At 46.4% G+C, this 18,525-nt stretch overlaps 1 protein-coding gene across 5 annotated transcripts in view; it reads right to left on the bottom strand.

The window, feature by feature from the left end:
* Positions 1–17,574, bottom strand: part of RFX2 (regulatory factor X2) — a 60,790-nt gene extending 43,216 nt beyond the window's left edge. For 3 of the 5 annotated variants that reach the window (XM_074928039.1, XM_074928040.1, XM_074928041.1), the window contains exon 1: positions 17,460–17,567. The gene's annotated coding sequence lies outside the window, so the exon portion shown is untranslated. Of the gene's footprint in view, positions 1–17,459 lie in introns of all 5 variants that reach the window. The other 2 variants (XM_074928042.1, XM_074928038.1) reach the window with 2 other exon arrangements.
* Positions 17,575–18,525: the final 951 nt, after the last annotated feature.

Raw genomic sequence — 18,525 nt, 5'->3', positions numbered from 1 at the left:
ACTCGCTGTCTAGACCCGCCCCAATCGTTGGTCCTTCCACCAAAATTTCTAAAGTGATATCTTTGCTGGCATTGACCCAAGACCTATCAGCTCATTTCAGTGTGTAGAAGAGGCTAACTGCCCTGAAAAAAACCACTATTATTCCTTGTTAAGATAGGCAAATTAAATCCAAGATTCTTCTCGTTCCATTCCTTTTTGCTCAGGGCCCTCATTCCTACTTGTAACATGCTAAAAAGTTACCGCCGGGATGCGGAAAACACGTTAAAATTGAGAGTTGACACCTCTCATCTCAAGTGTGGATGCTGGGGGGGGGGGGTGGGGGGGGGGGTTAGGGTTTCAGTTGCTCAAGTCCTGTTACTCCCACAGAGATATGCCTGACAAGAAAAAGGGTTTCCAGCTTTCCCACTTTTACTGAAAAAGTAAAAAGAACCACCCAATTTCAGAAAGTCACTATTTAAGCAGTCAGCCTCCCTTATTTTTATCTCCTAGTCGTTTTTAATCCAACCTTATACTTTTGGGAATTTCTGGCCCCATGGGGGAGAGAGCAGTTTATTTGCAATCATATAGCAGCTCAACCTTTTTTTTTTTTTTTTTTTTTTCCCTCCAAGTATCTTTCTACTTTTCCTTTCCAGAAAATGAAATGTACATCCGTTTCTTGCAAGAATGAGAGCAATGTTAGAAGCGTTAAGTGTGACTGCAGGAGCTATTTCCAGTCCATATAGCATTTACTGTATGTGCTGAGCAGTATATTGAAGAGGCCATGAAATGCTAATGATCTCCAGACTGCTAGAGATACAGTCCTAAATAGAGGGAAAAAGTCTCTTTGAGAGATTTTTTTTTTTTTTTTCCCATTCCATCTCCAGTAACCATACAAAACTTTAACACCTCCCTTTGGTTAAAGCTTTCCAAGTTACACTTGAAAAACTGAAAAGGAAAAACAGATGGGGGTGGGGGAGTGGATAGAGATGATCTGACAGAGCTAAAATATCCATTAGTGGCAAATTCCACCATCTCCTCCCCCTCACCCCCCCCAAACAAAAAACCAAAAAAACAAAAAAAACAAAAAAACAAAAAAACCAAAAAAACCAAAAAAAAACCTGGACTGCATGGGTCAGATTCCACCCGCAAACCAAGAAACCAGCTCCAGCCACATTCACTCAGACAGCCCTTTTTATTCTCTTGCTTGTCTAACTGGCTGCTAGGCAACCCGAGCAGCATTGCTGCTCATATGCATTAAGTATTAACTATTATTTCATTCCTTTCCCCCTTTCTACAAAAAGGCAGCAGCCTCAATTCATAGCAGATGGATCTTTTCCCAAAAGCGAATGCTGGCTACACTCAACTGGAAACGGGAGTTAAAGCCTTGTAAGGGATGAATATACCCCATTTAGCTATAGGATGCTCTCGATGCAGGTGCTATGGGATGCACAGGATTTCCAGCACCCAGCATTAGCCATCTCTCCCGAGTGCCCTCATTAGGGGCTGAAGAGCTCAATTTTGGTACACCAGGAGATGCAGCTACTCTGAGTCAACCTCTGGAGGCAACTGCCTCTGCGCTGCCTACGCAGGGAGTCTAAAATCCTGATTTAAGTTTAGTGCCCCGGGTGAAGCAATGCAAACATCCCCACGGCTCCTGCTGCATCCAAGCCCGGATTGGTGAGAGGTGACCCTTCCTTCGGAGGTGTTACCACTCCTGTGATAATAAAGCCCTGATTTTGCCAGGACGGGTCACAGAGCTGTAAAGGAGGGGAGAGGGGATGCTGTTGTCCTGCCCAAGTGCAAGCGCTAAGGTAGAATTTGAGAGACTGCAGCGTGCAAAGCTTTCTGCTCCCCTCCCGTAAACCACTTCTCCAAAGAGCATCTCCATCCCTGCCAAAGGCAACTCTTCCAGCAATTTCAGTAGATATTTTGCCTGAAGAAGCAAAATTCAAAATTGGGACAGGACAACAGAAAGCAGCAGCTGCTGGTGTTTAGAAATGGCTGGGATACATCACGTCAGCAAAGAAATTCAGTGACATACTCAGCTCCCCTTGAGAGTCTGGTCCCAAACTTTGGTGACGCTCCTGTATCCAAAGTAATTACCAGAATAATCCTTTACAATCGAGGAGAAAGGTGCTGCTAAGGACGATAAGGCCTCAGGACAAGAAATTTTTCACCTGCAGTAAGACTCCAAAGGCACCAGAAGTAAGTGGGTGCACACTACTGCTCTGGGAGGAAAGGCTGCTGACAGGCAGAGCCCAGCACTCTTCCAGCCCATTGACATTTTTGAGTAATTACAAAACCTTAAGATCCATTATAATGTTAATTTGCTGGCTAGTTGTTGTGGAGAAGTGTAATTAGATGTTGTGCGGCTAGAATGCAGACTGGGAGGAATGCGAAGAATGCTTCCACTTACAAACTGAGCTACAGCAGGAAGACCAGGAGCAGAGGGAAGCATCCACACACCTCTAGAGCCTGGGAGGGAGCCCAGATATAGAGCAGGTCCTGGAATCAGAGCCCCTCTTCAGAGGCAGAAGGTTCCACTGCAGTCGACACACAAGCTGCCAAGCAATGGCCACGTTCAGCCAAGACCCCAGCTACAAGCAGTGAGGAGGCCAGGCAGGCTTTGCTTTACAGCTTTACACATTCCTCCTCCACGTGAGCATCGGATCAGGGACTAGAAATACCAGTTTCTTTGTCTGGAGCGTGGCAATATGAGGTGTGTGACCCAGTGGTATCCTCTGTGTACAGCTCTGTAGCACACCTCGCATTGCCATGTTCCAAACAAAGAAATTTGTATTTTCCTCAACTGAGAGCATCCTATTGCTTTGTAGCTTAATGCAAGGTTCCAGGCTAAATGCTTTCCAGCCAAAAAAAAAAAAAAAAGTTTGTTTTTCAAATTATGAGATATTTCCTGGGTTGGGGCTGCACTGGTAAGTGACAATAGCAGGCTACAGCTGAGGATGAGAAAACCTCTTAAAATTAAACCAGCTCTCTTTTATACACAGCAACCCTGCCCATTTCACAATTAAGAGAAGCAATAATTGTGGTTTTTGGTTCTTTTGTTGGTTTGGGTGGTTTTTTTAACACTCATGTCACAGCACATTTGAAACCGGAATCAGACATTTCATTTCTGAAACATACCTATTTAAAAGGGCTGCCACGTTTGATATAAATTTTCCTCTACAAAATAAATTGATTAAATGAAAACTAAATCAGAGTCCCTAAAGCTTTGTAACAGTAAACTTCATGTAGCAGTTTTGTAATTTGCAGGTGGAAATATAGAAGAATATTCATTTGCAGTCTAACCCAAGTACCTAGTTACTCTGCAAAACAATATTTTTAAGCTATCAGTAGTGTCTAAATTATTCAGGGATGGAAAAAAACAAATCCATCTCCTCTGGAAAGGAAAGCCATCAGCTGCTGAGAACAAAGTAACTATCCTCCTAAGGCCAAATAATCAGCAACGCAAATACTAGTAGAAAAGTGCAGCGCCATTAGCAAAGAGGAAAGTTTTCTGGGAATAGTCTTGCACTCAAGAAGTGTTTCGTAACAGAGCATGTCTTATATGATACAGCATTTTACAAGGGAGCAGAAAAGGCAGAGTGAGAAGCAATACTCTAAGCATCACCATTTTCTCCTGGGTGATTGAGCAGGACCTGACAAAGCCAGCGACCGTAAGGCTCAGCGGTTGGGACACCTGCTTATTCTTTTTCTCTTAGATATTTGAAATGGCAACAGCCTGCCACACAGACTTTAAATGGCAAGAGACCCCCCCCAGACGGGGCATACGGTCTCTCCTGTGCCACTCCATCGCCGAAACAGCGCTCTCGGGTTCCCCTCACCGTGATAACCTCCGCGCTCTTGGCCCCCCCTCAGGGAGACTGGCACAGACTTTAATTCTTAAATGATACGAATGAAATGGTGGTGATCGGGGTTCTTCTGCCAGGTTCCTGAAGGAAGGTGGAGCTCTCTTGGCCACCCAGATGTTTGCAAATTCACACAAAGGGCCTCATTAACAGGGCAAGGATTAACAAAACTTGTTACTGTCACGAGCAACCTCCCTGACAGTGACACCGCAGCTGACTTAAAAGACTTTTGTATCAAAGCTATAAAAACCAGGAGCAGATTATTTTATTTCCAGAAAACCTAAAGAGATGCAAGGGTGTTGCCCGAGCTGGAGCACCCGTGCCTCCAGCACTGCGGTTTTAAGCATCCTCCAGAATTGCCTGAAGCATTGATCCATTCTGTTTTTTACAGAAAAGCACAATGCAAGAAACACTGAATTACTCTGAAAGCAACAACTTTTTGCCCTTATTCTGCCGCAAAGAACAATGAAGATTTGTCATTATCTGAAGCAGAGGGAGATCAGTCTGAGATGTTAAGAGCCAAGACCCTGCTCTGTGTGGGCTGTGAAGCTATCAGTGGATTTTTTCCTTAAGAGAAATTGCTCGGGTGGCTTGATTAAATCACCTCAAACTGATTCTCCTGTCTGAGCTGCACAGCTTCAGAAGCATCCGAGGAATCAGTCAGCTTTCATATCTTCCAACGGTATTGGGGATTCACTCATTTTTTCTTTTTAAATTATGAATTGTTTAGCTATCGACCCATTACCGCTCCCTCTTAATTTTCCTTTCATTGACTGAATTGCATAAACCTGTCTTTAAAAAGAAAGCCAGAAGATACAAGCTAATGCTAATTTCACCATTTCAGAGTAAATCCCGTTTGCAGCATTCCTCCCCAAATAGACAAAGAAGGAAAAAAAGACATATGTGAAGGGGAGAGAAGAGAGGTCGAGGAGCACCGTCAAATGAAACATCACAGTTTATTCTGTTACTTGAAGTACTGGGATTGGGATTTCTACAACATCCATACTTGACCCTTTCCTACTCCTACTGTGTGACTCACAGGTCTCTCATGGGCTATGAGCTGTAGGTATTTATGAGCCAAACATACTTCAAAGAACTTGAAGCATTTTAGAAGAAACTTCCAATACCTCTGGAGAGCCTCGGTTAAGCAGGTAGCCAGTAAAGACCACTGCACTGCCAACTTTAAAAGAAAAATGATTTGTTTTCTTAAAAAACAGTTAACCTTTTCAGTGGCTCCTTTATTTACCGAGAAGAGATTCAGGTGGGGAATAGAGGGAAGAGTTTCCTCAGTGTAGCCAGACAGAATTCCAAACCCAGACAGTTTAGTCAGGGAGCTAAGGGGAAGATGTCAAAACATGCTTTGCATTAACGTAATAGCAGAAAACACAACGGGTTTAAAATACTATACACAAACAACTACGGCTGTGCTATCAGAACCTTTGCCAATACGAGTGATTTTATAACCATAGTTAGTTTAAACCAACAGCAACGGAGTCGTAAGTCAGCAATATGGTATTTTATTCTTAAATATTTGCTGGGGATGCTACTTGACATCAGACTTCAGTCAAAATAAACTTTAGCAAATGACATGTTAAAGGATCCCATCTGCCTGTTTCAGAGGCAAAAAAGTAGATTTTGTTAATCCTGAATTTCCAGTTCAATCTTTCAGAACAGAAGGGTCAGCTTCTGTTCTCATTTAGCATGTTATAAATCAAAAGTGAATGGGTTTAGTTCAGTGGTATAGGTCAGAGGAGTACATACCATCAAGACATTAACAGCGGTTTTAAAAAATCTAATTTTCTCAGTGGAGAAGTTCTACTTTCTACAGATGGAAGGAAAAAAGAAAACACCATCATCTTCCCTGCATCTGCACTTATGTTGCTCAGGCAGAAAGCACTCCAGTAGAAATAATGCACATTGTTCAGCTGAGCATTCACATCCAATTTTTTCTCCCACAATCACTATATAACAAAAAAAGTCAGCTAGCTCACCCTCCAACACTGACACAAAGCTACAGGGGGATCTTTCAAAGATACAGTTCAAGAAATGAACTCAAAGGAGTACTACAAGCAGTTTATATTAAGTTCACAAGAGACATTGTCTCTAGGAAAAGGCAGTTACAGCAATGATGCCAGCAGCCATTTGCAAAGAGGTGGGAAAAAAAAAAAAAGAAGACATTTTTTACAAAAATTGTGTTTGCAACCTCAATCTTGTTCCGGGAATGTGTGTACATGTGTCTCCAAGGGAGAACGTTGTCTGTGCTTCTGCAGGTGGGAAAACACCCACTGTTGTTAAAAACTCATAAAATGGCATCTGTACAGAGATTAGTTTGCCTTCCAAAATAGGTTTTCAACACACTATTGTCTCAAAGGAATAACTCGCTGTACCCAGCTGAGTAAGATTTCTGGAAGGTGAAGAGGGGGGCAGACTTAAAAATTAAAATTGTTATTACATTATTGGACCACACTAATGCATACCTTCTTTAACTGATCAGCATATGCTGCCGATGATGATTTGGGGGAAAAATCTTGCTTCCAGGGAACAGGAAGTAGCTCAATCCTTCTGATGCAAGAAAATTAGTAAAATTTTTATAAACCTGATAGAGACAAAAATATAAAAAATAGTGCAGTGGGGCTACAAGCTGTCAGTTCTTGCCAACTTTCAGTTCCCTGTTAGCCCAGGATAGCTGTAAGCCAGAAGTGTAAAGTAGAAATTCATCCACAATTTATTTTTCTCCAGCAGAATTAATGCATAATGTTGTATCTAATCGTGTAATTCAATCCTCATATATGAAGAAAGTACTCAGAAATCAAGAGATGCATTCAAAATGTTCACTGTGGAACATTTTGTTGTCCAACATCGTAATATAAATTCAACCATGTATTTGCCAAAACGAAAGCGATCACAAAAATTCCTTAAGGATAGAGTAATAAGAGACTCATCACCAAAGTATTAAGTAATTCTTCAGGGAACATGAATAAGAATTGCAACGTATGATGTATTAATTTAGTTATTTGGTGGCATTTAAGAAAAAAGCTTGAGTTTTAAGGACATGAGGTTAGAATACAGCTGGAAAAATTCAGCTCACAACATAAATTGTCTCTTGAAATGTGCAAAGAGAGAGAATGTCACTGAAACTATCCTGTATTTCTCATCGGGTACTGCAAACGGGGCAACATGGAAAAATAGAGTTTAGCTCACTTACAGTTCATCTTCCCAAATATTTCTGTTCCAAAATTTCACTTTTTGAGAGCACTCTACACATGCGTTCACTTGGATTGGAAAACAGCCTGAAGAATCATTTCAGCATGAAATCCCCTAATGACTTTTTTCCCCAAAAGCATTTATCTAATTAAATAATTTCTCCAGAAGTTGGTTAGCTGTTTTCCCTCTCTCAGGTTTTCAGGACCAAAACATGGCTCTGAGCATGGTTTCTGCATCTTCACTAGCCAGCACCCTGCAAGGCTGCCAGCTCTCTGAGCAAACTGCGGGAGGAAGATCCACCGAGTCGGTATTTCTCCTGGAGGACTGTGCCCATGCACATCCAGGGGAGCAAAGAGAAGCCAGCAACAGCATCGAGTGAAAGAGGACCCAGAGCAGCCAGAGCTGTGCAGCACACATCCCCGTTCTCGGTGTTGAGAGGGTAAAAGGCAAGTGTCTCTGCACAAAGTATTCTCAGAGGGCATGAAGCAGATCGAGAATCATAGAATTTAGGTTGGAAAAGACCTTTAATAATGACACCACCCAAAAAAATACATATGTGATTTTGATCAGTGAGTAAAGCAGCAATCATTTGAGGATTTCAAAGCAGTTTACAAATATTAATCGGTAGAGGTCTACCCATTTTAACTTTCTACTCCTGGAGAAAAGGCAGGTATTGAATTTTTTCCTAAGGAGAAATGGAAGTGAAAGCAGAGAGCAACTAAGGCAGGGCTTCCCAGACAGAGTCTGAAGTACCAATAGATGTGGATTCTGGATCAGAAAGAGATGGGACTTGCTAGATCAGAGACTAATTTATGCCTTAGAGCACAGTTCTACAGGAGAGTCTAAAGTGGCGTGGAAACCTCTGCAGGGACTGGGTCTGGAGGCAAGGAGGTGCATCAGAAATGTGGAATAAACATCCTTCAGTCCTGGAACTACACTCTATCATAATGTATATATATGTACGTATACAGGTATATTTTTATATGCGTGTGTGTAGATTTTAAAAAAAAAAAGCATGTATCTCCACATACACAGCTACAGATACAGCCCCAGGGCCTGCATAAACATACAGAGATTTTACTGTGACAGGCATACCCTCAGATGTTTTGATATTAAAATGTCTCCTTTCAGTTCCCATCAAGAAAATGTGCTTTTTACTTTTAAAAGTGAGATATGAAGACAGAGCTTGCATGGTACCTGTGGAGCTAAAGACAAAGCCCATTTCCCTACAAGGCTGCAGTAGGGGACTTAAAAATTCCTGAGCATTGCAATAAGGCAGATCATGTTTTTAGGAGTGATTGCATCCATGGAAAAGATGTGGAAAAGTACCCGGTCCACAGTTTGTAATTAGGAGAAACTTATTCTGCAGTCCACTACCCGCCATGACAATAGATACAGTGGAACGAACAGAAAGGCACTGCCTGGCCCATACTTGTGCACACTCTGCCCTCACACCCTGTTAAGAATCAGAATATTGACTCCCCAAAAATCAACTCGAAAAATTAGGTGTTTGTAGTTTATTAAGCACCAGCATGACAGCTCACGCGTCACGCGTTGCCTCCACGAAGGCACAGGGAAGCGTTCGCTCTCAGTGAAGCCGATCTCTAGAAGGGTTACGTATCTTAAATAGCCTAAAGATCCTTCACTTGAAGGCACCTCGGGCTCTTCCCTAGTAACGAAAGGCTGTGGCGACAGCCCTGCCCAACAGTACCGAGATGACGCAGCAGCAGCTGATGAGGCACCACGCTGGAATGTCTTGGATGGGGACTGCAGAGGAGATTTCTGTGACGGATAGAACACGCTGCCAGCACAATATAATTAACCCCCATCTTTGTCGTAAAACAATCTGCCTCTCCCACGACACCTCTGTGAGTATTTTGGGGCAGAGACCAGCCCCCACTGCACCCGGATAACGGATTATCAGGGTGTGGTGGGGCTTCCTGGCACTGTAACAGCTCAGACAGTCATGGCTTTTAACTACTGTTAGATAATAAGTCTAAAAAGAAGCTACTTCTGCTCAGTGCCTCTACCTCAAGGAAGATTAAATTAGGAACTGACTCAAAATTTCAGTAGCCAGGTAAACCTCTGGGAGGACACAGTTTATTAAATGTTACAGAAACGTTGACTGTGCTCTTTATCTAAAAACAAGTTGGGGTATTTTTGTTGGTTTTTGACTGTTTTTTAAAGATTAAGTTCTGAGCAGCACCTCTACTGGGAAGAATGAAAACATGGAAAACTGCAGGGGTAAGAATCGAAACCCACTTTTGCTGCTCCAGTAAAAAAATTGAAACATGGATTATCTGGCCCAACTCCTTACCTTACACAATTACCTGTAATGGTTGCAGCACAGAAGACAATACTCTGAAATTTAAATAAGTCCATTTATTAGCACAGCAAGCAGCAGTTCTAAGCACCTAAGTGCTCCCTGCCTGCCAGGGGCTCCCATCCAGTGAACATCATCTGATCACGGTGTTGGGAACAATCTTATGGAAACTACCACAGTAAATGCTATTCCTAAAGGAAAACATGGACACCAAGTGATCTCTAGGCTACGCCACGAGTAGGAACAACCTTTGTTTTTGCAGTGCCCGGCTCCAGAGTGCTGCAGGTTGTCAGCCCCTGCAGGTGAATGTAACAGAGCTGATGCCTAAAACATGAAGGGTGAGATGAGTACACGAGGGTAAAATGATATTTACGGTTTGGGGGAAGGTAATTAATATAGAAAATTCTGCATTCTGAGTTCAAACAACTGGGAAGAACAGGTAGCCTGCAGGCAAGCCCCAGTTTCTTCAAGGGTTTTAGGACCTGGGTGAGGGATATTTCATCTTCCTGGCGGGTGCAAGTCTTCTGAACAATGGTGTACATCTATCATATTAAAAAGAACAAATATTTGCTAGGAAGAAGGAAGCTCTGAAGATTAGCTTGGTGACCAGGAGCCATTATTTCTCTTATTATCTGTACCTCGTAAAGAAAAATTTCCTCCCATGCTTGGTCATTTAAGGTCATGAATATTTGAAAAGATCTGCATTTCATCTTCTTTTGGGGGGAAGGCAGTTGGGGTTTAAACAGCAATATTTTGTTTAAATGAAAGGACTGAAGATAAATTAGACAGAAGTAGTAAATGTGCACTTATTCACATATACACCCCCCCCTCTGTTTCACAGCCGAGAGATGGATTTCAAGTTGTTTAACTGTACCAACCAAGACAGCTTGGGGGAGGAGAAAGAAGAAAGATGTTCTTGCACAGACCAGCAAGGTGACAACACTGACAGTGTACCTACAACACACTGAGAGGTTGGTCTTATCTCAGCACTTGCTTCCTCCCAGCTTTCTGAAAGCTTCATCTTATCAGAAACTGTGCACAAATTCTGTTTACTGTCCAAACAAGAACACAGTCTGGGTAAGAGAAAATACAAGACTCCTGCCTGCTTGCCAGAAAGGCCCCAGATCTGGCTGAACTAACAGGAATATCCAGCTCTGCGCAGATTGCTGTGTCCCACGAGCATCCCCTGGCTGCGTGGAGACGGGCCCTTTGTCCACCCAGTCACACACATCTCCAGGTGCCTCCTTTTGCTTCCCTTCTCCAGTGGCAGCCTCAGTTGCAGCAGACTGGAGAGGCTGGGCCGAGCAGTGAAGAAGAGGCGCACTTGCCCGTGGGAGACAGCGACACACTGCCTGGCAAGGACAGGCTGCCTTCTCCACCCTTCTCAGCAAAGCCCGGCTTTGTCCACGTGGAGACCCAGCTCTGTCCTTGGGCACTGCTGAAACCCTCTTCCACCACGGCGGTGAGGCGATGGGGAGAGGAATGCCATCTGCATTCAGAGTTACTGTCCCTGTGCCTTGTGATCCAGTGCCACAGACTCGTTTATACACCGAGTAAAGGATACTTCAGAAATTGTCTAACTGTGAAGTTGTCCATTACCAGACTGTAAAGCCCTCTGAACCCATCCTAAGCGCAAGAAGCACTAATCCAGCCCACACATCCCCAAGCACTGGTTCAGCTCAGGATTAGATCCTGGAGAAAGCCAAGCAGGGAAAAGAAAAAGGCCTCTTCACATGAGCCAATTAGAGCTCGACTAAGTTGGCATCTAGTTCTGTGAGCACCAAAACATGGGAAATCCTCTGTGCAAAAGATGCAACATGCTCAGATCATCTAGACTGTGCCATTCTAGAAGACACTGCATCCACTGTAAATCACCTTTCCAAATCAAGTGACCAGAATAACTTCAACCAGTGTTGTATTAGGCCATCACTGCATCACAGTCTAGGGCTGCTGGATGTACATGATTATAATAAAAATTAAATGCTCGGTGTCCTGGTTTCTCTAATCACTGTAGCACTGTTTTAGGGGGGGAAAAAGAAAAGTAAAAAAAAAAAAAAAAGCGGTTGCAAAGTGTACCTGCTCAGCTACACAAAGACAGGCCAGTCTAGGGGTCCTATCTGTCAGCATGAGGTTCCTTTTTCTAAAACTCACTGAACTCCCTGCACCCCAGATACCCTCCACCAGAGGTTAGAAGAACGAATATAATTCCCAAAGCAAGGTGAATGTTTGTTCAGCTGTGTGTTAAGACAGAAATTATCCAGAATAGTTCCAGGGTTGTCATGGTGGCAATGGGATCTTAAGCTGATACTAAAGAATAGTGTCGCAATGACTAACTAGGTGGCAGCTAAGGAAATTGCTTATTATGCTTAGGTTGTTTGCTTATAATCATTCCACCCGCGCCTTTTCCTTTCTCTCCTCTTCCCCTGATGTTTCTTGTCAGCCTCAACGGCTGACATCTCCAAAAGAAGGAGCATCCTTAATTACGGGCTCAGTTCAGCGGGGCCCTTTGCCTTATGCTAATCTCAAAGAACCACCAGTCACACAATCCCAGACAAACGCCTCAATAACTGGTGCATCACCACACAGATTCAGTACCAGTTTCATGCTAGTGCTTCCAAACGAGTTGGGCACTTGCAAAACTCAGCGAGGACAGAACCATCTTGCTTTACCCCCAGATTCACTCATGCCGCGTGGACTTCACAAGGATTCACTCATCTCATGAAGGAGAAGCGCACGGGTTTGCAGCACGTGTCTGCCAGGGCACACTCCAAGGCTGCACGGGAGAAAAGTAAATCCGGCCATGAACCGCTTCTCTAGAAGGGATGAGGAAAATACAATTTCCCATGCAAACATCTCTATCTGTGTACAACACCAAGAGCCACTCGGTGGCCAAGACAGGTCTCCAGCCCCAAAGCCTGGAGCTTGCTGCCACGTACCACAGCCCAACGCAAATCCTTCCTGCGAGGACAGCTGAGCAAGCAGCCTTTTGGAAACCCTGACCCACACCGTGCATTTCTCACAGCAGAACAACATCAGCTGGCAAGGGCACAGAAAAGAAACACACCCCTTCGGCACGATGTACAGTAGCAAAATTCAGGGCGTAGATGCAGCGAGCAACAGGAAAGTGCTTCTGTTGGCTCTGCTTGGGCTGCCCCGAGAGGGGCGGCAGGACAACTCCTGCTGATCTCCACCGGGAGACACTGCTACACACACCTCGGACATGGGGGCATCCACAGAAGCCTTCTTGCCTCCCGCTTTCGCTTTGTTTCTGGTTGTGTTCTGCATTTTCTTTGTAAGGACTAGAGACTCTGTATAAACTAGAGATGCCCTGAAGAAGTCAGAACATAAAGTCACTCTGCCACAGAAGACAGGGACGTGCCTCAAACTGCTGGTCTTCATCATAGCCTACACACAGGTACCTGCTGTCGTTTGTCCTCATACACACTCAGACATTCCTGCACGTAAAGCCAAAGAACCACCTCAAACAGAAAAAAATTTGTGGAGACTGGACAGTCATAATATACATCAATTAACTAAATGATGCATCAGTGAGGAATATCGTGGCAGACAATGCAGTTATTACTTCCGTCAGCTTCTTGCTAGAGATACTGAGGATTTCCTTCAGCAGAGTGTTCGTTTGGGACAAGAAAACAAAGAATCTAAAATGGTTTTTGCATTTGCTTTATATAAAGTCATCACTGGCACAGCATTCTGTGACCTGTTTCTTTGAAAGCAACTGCAACGTTCAGCTGTTAATCTCTTTCAAAGCTTCACCGCTACGACACGTTTATACTGTGCCGAGGCATTTATTAAGCTCAGAAAAACAAATTCTTAATATCTTAATAGAAATCTAATTTAGGAAAACAAGCAAGCTTATCAGTTGCCTTCATTTGGCATTTCTACAGCTCTTAACTCTGGTGTAACACCGGATCAACAAAACAAAACAGTTTATGAAGTTGTATTTGGGAGGACTCCTGCTTCTGTCGCAGTTTGAAATACTCCTTGTAACTAATGCTGGATAGATTCTGCTTAACCCCCCAGTGTCGTAAGTAAGACTATCATCCGAAGAGGAAGATTTTCACATTCGTTGACATGAAATCACATGTCTACACACCACTAAATATTGTTTTAGCGAGTCAGCTGAATTACACAAATTTAAACTTTTCTAGTTGTTCTGTTTTAGCTGGGGGAAATGCAACAGAGCCATCTTTCATGAAAGATGGCCCAAAGCTGAAGGTGGGGTGTTTTTTTTTTCCTTTCCCCGCTAACTGAAAACAGTTTGTGTACTGATGGGCACTGCAAGAACTGCCTCCACGCTGCCTGTGTTAAAAAAAGTGATTTTCTGTAGATAGTGTCCCACACAAAGAGATTCTTCTTTGTTCAGTGTATTAATGGGTACGTAGCTTGCGCTGAAGAAATGTTTTGTTGTCTGTTTATGTATTTATGACATAATTAGTTCATATGCTACTTAGACAGAAACAACCTAACGTGAGAAAGCCAGCACATTCTTAGACAATAAGGTGGATTTGTGAATGTTTGAACACAGGAGTAAAGAACTGCCAGTCCAAATAAGACAAAATACCGAGTCTCAAAGCGCAGATTACGGAAAGAAACCTCGCATATGTTTCAAATATCAGAAACATAATCCCGGATCACGGAGCTGCGTGCACTGACACAGGGGGAGGTGAGGCAGCTCCTCTCCTCTCCGCAGCACCCACGGCAAGCCCTGGCACGCTGGTCCGGGCAGCGCTTCGCTCCAGCTGGCGGGCGGCCCGACGTTAACTGCGACGGCATTTGTTTTGAGGGAGGGAAAGAGGGGAAAACTTGGTTTAAATATAACTCGGCAGCCTCCAGCAGAAACTTTGGCTGAGAAGCCGAGGGGTAAGATAAGCCTGTTGAATCAGCACTGCCCTCCCCGCGCTGTGACTCCGCACGCCGCAGGACGCTTTTAGCTCTAGAGTACTAAAACTGAACAAGGAAAATATGCTAGAATATATTAAAACAGCTATGTTTACAGGCTCGTATTAAAAGCGAAAACATGTTGTGATTAAACATAACAGCTGTCAATGCTCTGAGGTGTTACAAGCATGAGACTATTTAAAGACAATGACTGGCGCCATCTATTTTACTGCGATCGAGCTGGGAAAAGCTACAGTTATTAACTGCTGACTGAGGCTTTACATTTATGGCAGCCCTGAAGACGTTTTGTGACAGAGAGGGTAACAAGTACAGAGGTGACTTTTAGTGGCAATGAACAGTCTCCGCTGGAGGATTTACCCAGGACACACGACATCAGTGACACTGGCTGCTCGTGCCTTCAACAGTTACGGCCTTAAGTTACCATTTCAGATGTACACATGCAAAACTATTCAGCAAGTGTATTTTTAACGTACCTTCACGTACAGAACACATCATTTAACGGCTACTCTCCCTAGACTGCACTCAGCCTTAAGTCTTGAGATGGGCAACCCCCTCCCTCCCACCCCTCAACAAGACGCATGGCACCAAGTCCCTTGATGAAGACAGGCCTCCATTTAGATGCCAAACCTACAAATTTATATGCTAAACCCACAAACTTATAAGCCAAACCTACAAAATGCTCTTTGAGGGGGCAGATCTGTTGCTAAGGGAGAATTTGCAGCACTGGGCCACGGTCACAGCACCCAGCGAGTTGTCTGCGTGTCTTACACCCTCCCTGGTTGCCGTAGCACAACGTTGGGATTTTGCACTCGCTCGGACCCTTCAACGGCGAACAGAGCTGGCACGCAGGGCCCCAGGAGAGGGACACGGTACTACGAGAGGAATTCATGAGATGCAAATGGCACAGCAGGGAAATGCAAAGTAGGGACTGTCTGTGGGAGCCCCATGTGAAGTCTGACAGACCTGGTTCTTGCTCTGCGTGGCAGCGGATGCTCTTATCCACGACTGCGCTGGGATCATTCCTGTTTTGCAGAAAGCAAGTGGGGACAAAGAAATTCCAGCTGTCAACCCCTCGCCTGCTTTTGCGTGCGCTTTCACCCTTAAGGCCGAGATCCTGTAGTTACCTGAGAAGCTAGATTCTGTTTAAAAAGATATTTCCAAACCTCACGGGGACAGGAACAGCTTTGAGAACATGAACACTCAAGGCTTAAAACAAAAAACCCCAAAGCATGCCCACATCTGTACGCACTGAAAGGCAAATGCAGAATCTCTCACAAAATACAAATAAATTTCACATCCCTTGGGACAGCAACAATCAGAGGTAAAGAGCCAGCTGGATGCATTGTTTTGTTTTGTTTTGTTTTTTTAAAAATGTAAGATTTTCAAAATGAAACAATGAGAATCAATGTTGGAGCCACCACATCCCGGTCCCGATGTCAGATATCCACAGTATCCACAATTTGGTCCTGTAAGTGTGTTTTTTCCTCACCTGACTTCTAGAAGTCAAACTTTGCTCATCCCGGACTCCTTCAACATGAGAGTGACCATGAGAGGGCCTTCCAAGATGCCTCCCCCTCCACAGACTGCCTTCCACTAGATGTGCAGCTGTACCTGAACTCCTCTTAAACTGCCTGAAGCAAACTCACACCAAAAAGTCAAACAGCAGAGGCAAAGAAGGAACCCCAGTCTTTGGGAGCTTAAGTTTTCTCTCTTAAGACTTATTTTTCTTCTTTTTTTAAGCCAGCAATTACTCTCTGTTCTCAAATGATTGCTAACCAAGATGGGGAGATGAAAAGTTTGGGCAGAAGCAGATGAAAAAAGCATTGACTAACGAATCTGAAGCTGAGCACGGTCAGTTTAAGGACATTCCAAGCTCAAACACATAAAGTAGATTTAATACGATTATTATTTATTCCACTTTGCTCTTTAATTAGCAAGATTTGCTTCTTTCAATAGCCAAATAATAAAAAAATAGTATATAAGTAGAAAGAATGGAAAGATTTAATCAGACTGCAGGAACTCACGCTTGAAATAGGCACATACTCAAAATCCTGCTTTAACAGGGGATGAGTCTTGTTTTACAACATACTTTATTCAAAACAAACAGGAGAAACCAAGTCAAGAATAGACGGCAGATGCTTAAAAATAGGTGTCACTGCAATTTTCGCTCGTTTCTAAGACCAACAAGAAAGCAAGCGCTGGGATCTCAGAGCTCTGGCAAACGAAAGGGATAAACTAGAGCTGAAATCAACTCTCGCCCCCCCCCCCCCCCCCCCCCCCCCCCCCGGTAAGACCAGGAGAAATGCTCGGGGGAAAGCGGAGACACCAGGAGAGGTGTGCGAGGTCCTGAGCACGGCGGCGGAGGGGCTGCCCGGCCCGGGCCCCCCCTTCCCAACTCTCACCAGTACTTGCAGGCGCACACCGCCGCCGGGGCGGGGGGGACGGGGGGGCACACGGAGCCCGCCGGGCTCTGTAGCAGCCGCGGTTTGTTCCTGAACGTGCCCAACCGAACCTGATGCTCAGAGCAGCGAGTTCGAGAGAAAAAAAAAACAAAAAAAAAAGGCAAGCGAGCCGGGGAGAAGTTCATTACCGCGGGAGGGATGCGGCGACCCCGCCGGGGCCGCCACCCGCCCCGTCACGCCGGAGGGGGGGGTGTTGGGGGGGTGTTGGCCGCCCGTTCCCCGGGCAGGGCGCGGAGCGGGGACCGCCGGGCTCCGGGCGGTGCCCCCGGGCAGCGGCACGGCGGGGAGGGAGGGGGGGGGGTGTCACCTCCCCCGCTCCGCCCGAGCGCGACGCCGCTCCCAACTTTCCGGGGGCGGCGCGGGGAGCGCCCTGAGCCCCGAGCGGCCCCGCGGGGCGGCGGGTCCCGGGGAAGCGTTGGGAGGCGCGAAACCTGCGGCCGGGGCGGAGGGCCGGGACGGGGGGTGTGGGGATGTGTGTGTGTGTGTGCGAGCGTGTGTGTGTGTTTCCCTGCGTCCTCCGCCCCCCCCCCCCCCCCCCTGCCCCGCGGCGGCCGCGCAGCGACTCGCGCGTGTGCGTGTGCGTGTGTGTGCGTGTCCCCATCCGCCCCGCCGCGGGCCCCCTCACCGGGCGGGACCCCCCCCCTCAGCGGGCGGCCCCGCTTGTCCTCCCCAGCCCCGGCGGGTCGCCGCGCCCCCGCTCACCTGCCCTCCCCGCCGGGCGCCGCGGGCTGCGCTGGGCTCCGGCCGCCGGGGCCGCGCGTTGCTCCCGTTGGCAAGTAACAGTCTCCAGGGCTACGGTCACTATGGCGCCTGGCGCCGGGTCTCGAGGCAACTGTTGCTACCCTCTCCCCTCACGTCACCGCCCGGCCCCGCCCACTCCGCCGCCGGAGGGAGGAGCGTGGGGGCGTGCCCCGCACGACGCCACCGGCTATTGGCGCGCCGGCTGTCTGTCGTCGGAGAGACGGAACGTTTTGGGGATGGACCAATAGCGGCGGGGAAGGGGCGGGGCGGAGAGTTGGCGCGCGCTTTGGCGCTTCAGCGCGGGGCGGGGCGGGTGCGTGACACGGGGCGCGCGGGGGGGCGGGGGGGGGCGGGAAGAAAAGCAGCGAGTGCGTGAGCCCCGCGCGTGCGGATCGGGGAAAAAAGTTAATTTTTTTCCTCTATTAAATGTTAAAAAGTTCCCCTTGACTCCTGGGTAACGGCGCGAATCCGGTCGGCGCGCCCGGGCTCGGGGTTTCTCCCAGTTGCCGCTGGTTTCTCCCTCCCCGAGCTCCCAGTTCCCCGCGACATCAAACCGTTTCCATAGCGACCGGCTGCGAAGTCACAGCCAACAAAGCGGGGGGAAGTGTGTGTGTGTGTGTGTGTGTGTGTGTGTGAGCTGATGGAGAACCAGGGGCCTGGGGTGAATGCAGATTTTGGCAGGTGAAATGGGGCCCCGGCAGCGTTTGGGGTTCATCTGGGGGATGTGATGGGTAGGGATAGAAGCAGCATCATTGTCCCGTGACATAAAATCACCCGTCTGACAGCAAGTGCTTCCTGGTGGAGAATCCATCATGGGTTTTAAGGAATGGGCTAAGTCCGCAAAACGTTGAGCTCTAACCCCAAACGGCTGCAGCAGCCAACGCGTTTTCTGGAGAGCTCGGTGCGGAGCCGGAGTGAGTCCGGAGGAGCCGTCTTGCCAGCTGCTGGCAACTGGGGAACGGCTCCCAGCGCCCGCGCTCGGCCGGAAAATGTGCAGAATCCGGTCACCCACAAGATAACGTATCTT

This window comes from Athene noctua, chromosome 27, assembly GCF_965140245.1.
Source record: "Athene noctua chromosome 27, bAthNoc1.hap1.1, whole genome shotgun sequence".
In the NCBI taxonomy this organism is placed as follows: domain Eukaryota; kingdom Metazoa; phylum Chordata; class Aves; order Strigiformes; family Strigidae; genus Athene; species Athene noctua.
The sequence above is the reverse complement of the archived record's forward strand: the minus strand, read 5'-3'. Positions and strand labels throughout refer to the sequence as shown.